The sequence below is a fragment of the Acinonyx jubatus genome, chromosome B1 (assembly GCF_027475565.1).
Source record: "Acinonyx jubatus isolate Ajub_Pintada_27869175 chromosome B1, VMU_Ajub_asm_v1.0, whole genome shotgun sequence".
Lineage (NCBI taxonomy): Eukaryota > Metazoa > Chordata > Mammalia > Carnivora > Felidae > Acinonyx > Acinonyx jubatus.
In genome coordinates this window covers 157,880,420-157,890,308 of record NC_069382.1, presented here as the reverse complement: position 1 = coordinate 157,890,308, position 9,889 = coordinate 157,880,420, and positions in this window count along the sequence as shown.

The following is a 9,889-nucleotide window of genomic DNA, read 5'->3' as shown; positions in this document are numbered from 1 at the left end:
AAACCGAATGGAGGGCCAGGAGCAGGCATCAGAAGGCCTACCCTGGTTCTCTTCCAGGCTGCACCATCACCCGACTGAGTGCAGTGCTGTTTCTCTCTGGGCCTCAGTTTCCTTCTGTGAAGCAAGGAATGTGGTCTATATAATCTCTAACAGTATTGTCATCTGTTACTCAAAATTTTTAAAAACTGGGTTGTTTTTGTTTTTTAAAACAATTTTTTTTAATGTTTATTTATTTTGAAGAGAGAGAGACAGAGCATGATTCGGGGAGGAGCAGAGAGAGCGGGAGAGAGAGACACAGAATCCAAAGCAGGCTCCAGGCTCTGAGCTGTGAGCCCAGACCCTGACACGGGGCTCGAACTCAGGGATCTCGAGGTCATGACCTGAGCTGAAGTCAGATGCTTAACCGACTGAGCCACCCAGATGCCCCTTCATTTAAAAAAAAAAAATTTTTTAATGAAAAAATTTTTAATTCCAACTTAGAAAGTCACAATGTTATGACACACGGCATCATGGATTTTAATTAGTCTTTAAGCAATGTGAGGTGGAAAAAACTTTAAAGATGCTGAGGTTGAAATTTTCCAAACAAGTTCATAATACTTACAATACAGTATTGTAATTTTGGTTTTGATTACACTGATCCTACTCCTACACTGATCCTATTTCTGTAGTTAGCTCATATCAAAACAAAAGCTGGGGAATTTTCCACTAAAATCCTATTTTTTTTTCTTTTTATGTAGAAAAGTCTGAGCAATACTAAAATAAAAATAATAATGCTTCGTATTTAAATAGCATCTTTGACCTGAGGTCTGTCTGTAGAGTGTTTTTATAAGACGTGGGTTACTTTTTTTTTTTTTGATAGGTCACATGTGCTAGGGTGTCTAGAACACTGGTATCATGGGAGCTCCCCAAAGTGACACAGTGACATTTATGAATAAACTCAGCTTTTTGCTTCAGTTGTACCTTACATCCAGGAAGTGCTGCACTTTTTAGTTTTAAATGATATTTCACTACCCTGTGTACCTCATAGGTAGAAAAATGGAATTAAGGCAGGTTCTAAAGAAGAATCGAGATACTTGTGATGTTTATCAATAATAATAGCAAGCAGGGGCACCTGGGTGGCTCAGTTGGTTGAGCGACTGACTTGAGCTCAGGTCATGATCTCGTGGTTCATGAGTTTGAGTTCCGCGTCGGGCTCTGTGCTGACAGCTCAGAGCCTGGAGCCTGCTTCGGATTCTGTGTCTCCCTCTCTGCTCCTCCCCCACTTGTGTGCGCTCTCTCTCTTTCTCTCTCAAAAATAAATAAACATTAAAAGAATATTAAAAAAAATAATAATAGTAGTAGTAAACATTCATTAGGTGTCTACTCTGTCCCAGGTGTCATTCTAAGCACCCAAGCATTAGCTCATTTAAGCTTCACAACCAGAAGAGGTAGGTGTGACGTCTCCTTTTCCAGAGGAGGAAACTAAGGCACAGAGAAGGGAGTAGCCTGGCCCAAGGGCTGTCTGCCAGTCACTCATAAAGCTGGGACTTAGCTCCAGCAGTCTGGCTCCAGAGCCCACTGTTATCACCTCCACTCTCTTGTGAGGGCACTGAGGCTCTTGGAAGTTTAGTAGCTTGAACATTTGCCCCTCCTTCTCAGACGCTCACTACCCCATGGTGACCCATTCCCAGAGGAACGAAATAGCTCTCTCCATCAGTCTTGTTGACTGGCTCCACTGACTTGCACTGTTCCTCATCTTCAGTGGGTCCCAAGCCAACGACTCCACTAGACCGCATTAACCTTTTGCATCCAATAACTGAGCTTCACGTCAAATATTTCATCTCCTTCCAATACATCTTCTAACGCCCCATTATTGTTTTCATCATATATTCATGCATTGCAAGAAATTAACACACACACACACCTGAAAAAACCTTCCGTATTGCTCCAAATCCACTCTGAAACGTTTATTGCTATTTTTTATTCCTTGGAATTACTCTAGGCCGCGGTGGTTAAAATTGCTATCATCTGTGAAACATTTTAAATCCCTTGACTCAGAAGCACACTCGTCAAACTTGATTTTTAGTGAGTTATTTTACCAGACGTTACCGTCCTCCTACGATGTCAACTCTAGCTCGGGGGAAGCAGATTTCATTTCTCCCCCAGAGGAAGGTGGAATGACCTTTGAAGCTGGTATAAATGCAACTAAGGAGCAGTGATAATGGCTGTTCTAGAATCACTCTTTATAAAACCTGTACACACAGAGTGTAGCAGCGAAGCAAGCTTCTGGATCATTTAATTTTATAAAATTTATTTGATCATTCATTTCTTTATTCCAACCCTTGCTCTCCCAAGGACTCAAAGCTCATTTTTTTTAAGGTATGCTGCTTAAGAATTGTTATCTTCCGAGTGAGGGATTTATTCATTTCTATGGGCAATGCATTCCTCATATTCCTGACTTTCCTCCATTTTTTATGTCAGGTAAGATCTTAGATCCAAAATAATATAAATGCTCCTCCCCAACAAAGCCCCTCTCTGCCCATGCCTACCAATTTCCTAGGGACCTCTTTGAAGGAGTCCAGAAATCAAATCTGAACTATCGCACATAATCACAAAAAAACAGAAAGAGGGCTATTCAGTGTGTAGAAATGGCTTTCTCTTTCATGCATTTGCTTTCATTATTAAGGAATCCTTGAGGCCCACCATCTCCCCATCTGCCAAAAAGGGCTGACATCAGTTGAGGCAATCAGAGTTATCAGGTGATGTGAGGGGAGGAGGACCACGGGCTTGGTGTGTGGACGCACAGATTCACAGAGCCGGGCCATGTCATAAGCATTCTTTCCAGAGGAAACCAGGCCAAAAGGCTGATAAACTCCAATCTCTTTTCACAGCTTGCCTTCAGAGCCCCTTAATGCAACTCCCTCATTTGTTCATCAGCACTTTATGAGAAAATAAACAAAAACATGGTCTGTTTCCTCATTGTCAGCACATCAGGACACTTCCTGCTCAGAGAGGCCATGGTCCCCACCTAAGAGTCAGGGGTCCTGTCTCTATTTTGCCTCAACTTTTTAACAGCCCATTTTCTAAGCTGAATTCCAAGGCCCTAATCAAATCTGAACCCCCCGCCCACCCGAACTCTAGGTAAGTTAGATGTCCTAGATTCCAATGCTCTGCAGAGCAGGGGCCCCTCTAGAAATACCAGGAATGAGCCGTGCTGAAGCCATGGAGGTCACTTCCTTTTTCTCCATTCTTATAGTACTTTACAAAATAGGTTTAAGGAGGCCGAGGAAAAGGAGACACACATAAAATAATTAGCTTTTCACCAGATTGCCAGTTCTATAAGGTAACACAAATTCTATAGTTATTGTAACATTTTCAGATCAATTCAATCTTTCCAGATTTTTCATTAAATCTCACTATCAGAAGAAAAAGAAGGAGGAGGGCAAGGAGGGAGGAAAGGGAGGGGGAGAGGAGAAGATAAAGGGGGAGGAGAAGGAGAAGGAGAAGGAAAAAAGGGAATAGTTAAATGACAAATGTAAAAATTGGAGGGTTATGATTCCTATGTTTAAATTTCCAATGCCCAAGTGGCTTACCAGTGCCCCATGGTAGACCTAGCATTGGTATCTCCCGTCTTAAGAAGATGCAAACATTGAAGCGGGTTGGAGGGGACACAGAGTGTAGCTGGAGAGCACAGCCAAGATTTTGGATGGATGCTAGAATGTTTCAGTAGTCCAGAAGTACAGTGGGTATCCACCATGCCAACTTCTAGGAGTCTGGTACTTAAAATTCATGAATAGTATGGAACCTCAGCTAAGGGCACAGGCTCTGAAGCCTGACAGGCTTACAGCATGACCCCAGCACATTCTATCTCTGAGAACTTAAATCAGCCCCTTAAACTCTCTAAGCCTCCATATCAGCCTTGTAGGGATGGTTATAACAGTTAAGTGCATGGAAAGAGCAGAAGCCTGTGCCTTCGGGCTCAAGAAATGTTGACTGTTAAATATCAGATGACATTAGTGGATTCCAACATTTCTTACACTGTGCAGATTATGAGTATAATCCTAAGGGGCTGGGTTTTTTTTTAATTAAAAAAAGTAAAATAAAATAAAAATAAAGAAAACAAGAGAAATGAAAGAAAGAAAGTACGGACACAGTGGAAACTAACTTGGCCATATTTGCTGAGGAACAGAATTCAGTATAAGTTGCCTCTGTCTTAGACCCCATGCAATAGGGTTTGTATTATGACAAAACAAAGAACTCACTGAAACACAAAGCAACTCCTGGCATGAGCCTGGAGCTCTTTGGAGCCAAGGAACCAAAATCCTGGAGAAGTAAGTGGACATTGCCACCAACTGTGTAACCAGTTGGGCAAGGCACATAACCTCTCATTGCTTTCATTCGAAAAGAGAGAGAGAGAGAACTTTGGCAAAAGTTATCAAAAATAACTGAGTGCCATTCACCCTAACATTCTATGATTTTGTTTAATGCCAAGAATGGTCTGAAGTAGAATGAAACCAGGTAATGAGAGCAATGGCCCCCAAGCTGACACAGTCTAGGAGAGACAATTTAGTGCTGGATCATTTAGACTCCTGTGAATACGTTGTTGTTGAGAGTCTTTTAGTCTTGCTTCCCCAACTAGATGAAAATCTCTTTGAAGGCAGAGATCATGCATCGTACTCATTCCTCTGTGTCCTCTGACCAGCACTTAACACCGAATAGCCATCAGGAATGTACATAAGTGGAACCTAGTTTCATAAACCATCCACATCAATCCATATTATGACTTTATAGTCATGCTGGGCACTCGTTGATCAATCAGAACAACCTAACTCAAAACAGGCATCAGTGAGAATAGCCAGGCATGTGACTCGACAAAGTGTGTTTCTACCCTTTGATTTATTCACAAATATTTATTTAATAACTATGATGTGCCAGATGTTAGGATGCTCTACACCACCATCCCAACCGCGGAGGTCTTCACATGGGCAATGTGTAGGTCACAGATGTGTACGAATGGAGCATTACTAGAAACCAAACTGGGTCAACCACCCTCTATTTCCCCAAACCATATCTCCTCTTGCAGATGAAGGGGCTTCAAGGTTCACCCCGAGAGTTTTATTAGTATATTATCATGTCAATAGGTGTCATATTACTCAGGGTTTTTTTTTTTTAATGCATTTATGGAGCTTTGTCCCAGTCTAAAACCTAGTATTTATCAACAATATTTTGGCCTTTCTTAAAAACAGAACTATTATACCATAGACTGGCGACTCCAATTCCCAGAAGCCTTCTGAACTTAACATTTCCTGCTGCTGTGTTTCTGGTCTTCAGTATGTCAGCAAAATACTCCATGGTCTGTAGATTATCTGTAAACCAACTGACAAGTATCCACTGCAGACCATGTGCAGACGTTTCTTAGCCCCTATCGCTGCCCTCAGATGATGTTGTGAAAAGTAAAAGTTCATCAGATGCTGGCCGGGTTCCTGATAGACCCGCACTGTGAATTCCTAAGGCTGAAAGGCCGTTTGCAATTCATCACTCCTCCAGCTTATCAGCCAAGGAGTGACTTTCCTCCATTTAAATAGCAGCCAGCTTCCCTCCTATGGCTCCATCCCGGTTGCCAAGGTTCTCTAAATGCTAATCAGGAGATAGAGAACACCCTGTGATCTTGTAAAGTGCTCACCCGGCAATTTGGTAAAAACAGAGTGTAAACATCAAGCTTGGATACCTGCATTTGTTGGTCGAGGATCAATGCAGAAATGACCACCACAGAGGCTGTGCCTGCCACCACAGAGGGAAATGGAATATTCAGATGTTTTTATAGAAATTTCAGATGCATTTAAAATAATAATAATAATAATAAAGCCAGTTCACTTATATCATTGGTTATTTGTGGCAAAAAAAAAATAGGGGGGATGGAAATTATAAAGCTCCTAGATCTAATGCTAATATATAGAGGCATAACCTGATTCTATGAAAAATATTTGAGATAGGAATATATAAACATTTCCAAACAATATGAATAATGACATCTGGGTGCTTAGTTAGCAAATAAGAGAATCAACAATGTTATGTTTAACAGCCTTTTTTAGAAAGTTGCTGTGGTTTCATGGACAGAAAAGTCAACTTGGAATTGAAAGGTTTGTTTGATTCAGCAAGTGTTTATAGAGGGCCTTCACAGCTTCACCACAAATACAATGAGTGAACATCAGAAAGTCATACCTCCTCCCTACAGTTTATTTTGTAAAGTCTTCTGTGAAAGGGTCCGAGTCCTGTGGGTTTTTTAAGGCTCCCAGTCATCAGTAGTACTTACAAGAAATATACTAGATAATCAACCAACAGATTACTTTGCTTGAAAGCTAGTACAGAATTCTGTGTGATGACTTTTAAAGAATCACCTGCTAATTTTAGATATGCACAGAGTGTCACAAAACCTCAGAGCTGGAAGCATGCTCAAGAGGTCACAAAATGAAGTAAAATTTGGCAACTCTCCATATATAAGTAAATCAACCTAGACAGAACAATTCATGCTCAGTGTTAATCAAGTAGGGGATCATAAGTGACCTAAACTGTGCAGAAATCAACAAGGGATGGTTCCCAGAAGGAAACAACAAAGATAAGATGTTGAGCCAGGATTACAAAATCAAAATTAACCTCAAAACCATCGGAGAAATATAGCCTCTTGAGATGCTGGTAATTTCAATTCAGCGTAACTTCTTTTGAATTTTTATTCATTAATGTCAAGCCTGGCTTTAATATTAATTGCTAAGGGTCAAGTTCAGACCCAAAAAGCATAGGCACGCAAGTAGATACAACCTGACGTGTTTATCTTTTCAGCGCACACTTTCTGCTGCAGGCGTGTGCCAGATGTAGCAGCAGCTGTAGGAAGTTGTTTATCTACCCTCTTGACCTTTGTGAAGTGTTAGGAGATGGTAAAAATCATGTTTTTAAATTATAGGCGTCTCCTTTCAAACTAACATCGTCTTAGTATCAGTCAAAACCTATCAATAAAGGCCTGAGAAGGTCAAGAAGATATTGTGTCCCAATGATACCTGTAAAAACATACTTCTATAGTTATTTATGATGCCACAAGGGTTCGCTGATTATTTCCAAATTCACTTCATCCATTCAGCATTCAGTACATATTTACTGCAGTCCTACTGTGTGAAGGGCACAATTAAAGAGTGCAAGTCAGTGGAATCCTAATACCTGAAACATGGGTGTCTTACCTGAATGTTTGCACATGTCAGTTGTGTTTTGCAAATGTATCCTTTAAATTTTTCAAGATCTATTGATAGTCCCAGGATGAAAGATAGTTCAAAATCTTTAGGCATACTTATTAAGAAACATTACCGGGGGGGGGGGGGGAGGGCAGACAAATATAAAAATTTCAGAGGCAAATGCCACATCCTTCTTGCAGAGAAGAGAGCTTGGACTAAGCTTGGACAGGGCCACACAGCTTCTGTGCTGATGGGTCATCACTCAGGTCTGCAGGGATTACACTAAATGCAAGTGGGATTGATCTATCAATCCCTCATGAGAAATTATCACTCACGAGAAATAATAACAATGTCATTAGCTAAGTTTCCAAAACAACCCAGTTCCTGCTTGAAAGTCAATCCCTCAGAAGCATGCTAAGATTTACTTTTGTTATGACACTTGGATGAAGTCACAAAGGTTCATTTGGTCTTTCTCTGTCAACGTCAATGTCCTCTAGGGACACCAGTGTGGTGATATCAAAAAACAAAGAGAAACAAGTCAGGGTCTCCAAAGAGAAGGACACAACAATAATAACAAGAGACACAAACTCAGTTAGTTTCTCATTTGGGTCCCGGAAAAATTAGAAAATACTATGTTTCTTTCCCCAAAGGTCAGCTTGCAACCAAAATCAGAATGTTTTCTCATTTGAATTCTCTTTGAATCACGTTTATCAGTTTACTCAAATTCTCCTAACCTGATAGAATATTTGTCAACTTGGACAGTCACATCCAGCTATATTTAGACACATTTATTATGTGTACATAAGTCAATTATACAGGCATAGATGGATTCGAACTCTAAGTAAAAGAACTGACACAAGATTTTATTTCTCTTTGAGATGTGTGCTCATTCATTGTGGGCACACCAGTGTGTGTAAATGCCTGCACATATGTGTTTGCTGGGAATACAGGGACTAACAGATGTGGCCCCTGCCTTCAAGGAGCTCTTAATTTAGTAGCTGTGCCTAGAGCCATTGGCTTGGCAAGATTTTCTGTGGCAATCTTTGTTTATATGTTAAAAGGCCATTTATTCACTGTGCAGTGACACAATAAAAGATTTGGAATTGTCAGCTTCCACAACTGGCTCTCTTTCTTTCCCTTCAGTATGTAACCTGAAATTAGCCTTTAAATCCTCTGAGCCTCCACTTTTCACTATCACATCAACTTGCCTTAAAGAGATGACGTAAATCATTCAAAACAACAATCTCCGGGCATTCTGTTGCAACAACAACCTGTTCAACTGATTTTCCAGTCGTGCAAATTGCATATACTCAGGCTGAAGGAATGACTGTGGCAAGACTGAGAGAAACATGAAAATAATTCTGAAAATATTTTCAGATGCCAAAGAACGAGACAATCATTCAATCATTCAATAAATATGACCTAGATATCTATTTGGTGCTAGCTGTTGTGACAGAAAATTGCTTCCAAATGTCCTTTTCACTCACTTTAGAGCCATAGTGAATCATGATGACCAAGTCTTGGCCATGGTCATAGAAAAACAGCCCAAATCCCTTTCCTAAGACATTTTTGCTAGGATTCCTGTGAGAGTGTGTTGATGGGGGAAAAGTTGAGTGCTACTGAAGGAAAAAATATGTGCGTTATTGGAAAGGTATATGGACTATTCATATGGTGTGGTATACATAAACATAGAGGAACTTTAGGGAAGAAAAAGCGGTGAATGGTCCCTATTCCTCCAAAAGCATAGCCAACAACAACAACAAAAATAAACTAGATTACATTAAAATTAAAAACATCTGTGCAAAAGGATACAATCAACAGAGTGAAAAGCCAAGTCATAGAATAGAAGGAAATATTTGTAAATCATATATCTGATACGAGGATAATATCCAGGATATACAAAGAAATCATACAACTCAATAACAACAACAATAACAAAAACAACTTAAAAGATGGGCATAAGACTTGAGTAGACATTTTTTCAAAGAGCACATGCAAATGGCCAATAAGTACGTGAAAAGATGCTCAGCATCACTAATCATTAGGGCAATGTAAGTCAAAATGACAAAGAACTACTATTTTATACCCATTAGCATGGCTACTATCAAATAAACGGAAAATAACAAACGTTGGCAAGGATATGGAGAAATGGGAACTTTTGTGCACTATTGGTAGGAATGTAAAGTAGAATATCCACTATTGAAAACCATATGGTAGTTTCTCAAAAAAAAAATAAAAATAGAACTGCCATATGATCCAGGAATTCACTTCTGGGTGTATATTCAAGAGAATTGAGAGCCAGGCTCAGAGGGATATATAGATGATATAGATATAGATATAGATATAGATATAGATATAGATATAGATATAGATATAGATATAGATATAGATATAGATATAGATATAATCTATGATTATAGAAGCACTATTCACAATAGCCAAATGGTGGAAGAAACCCAAATGTCCATCGATAGACGGATGGATAAACAAAATGTGATAATACATAGAATGGAATACTATTTACCTTACAAAGGAAAGAAATTCTGATACATGCTATAACATGGACGACGCTTGAGGACATTGTGCCAAGTGAAATAATCCAGTCACCAAAGACCAATAGTATATGATTCCATGTATATGAAGTACCCAGGGTAGTCATACCTGTAGAGACAGTGGAAGAATGGTTTCCA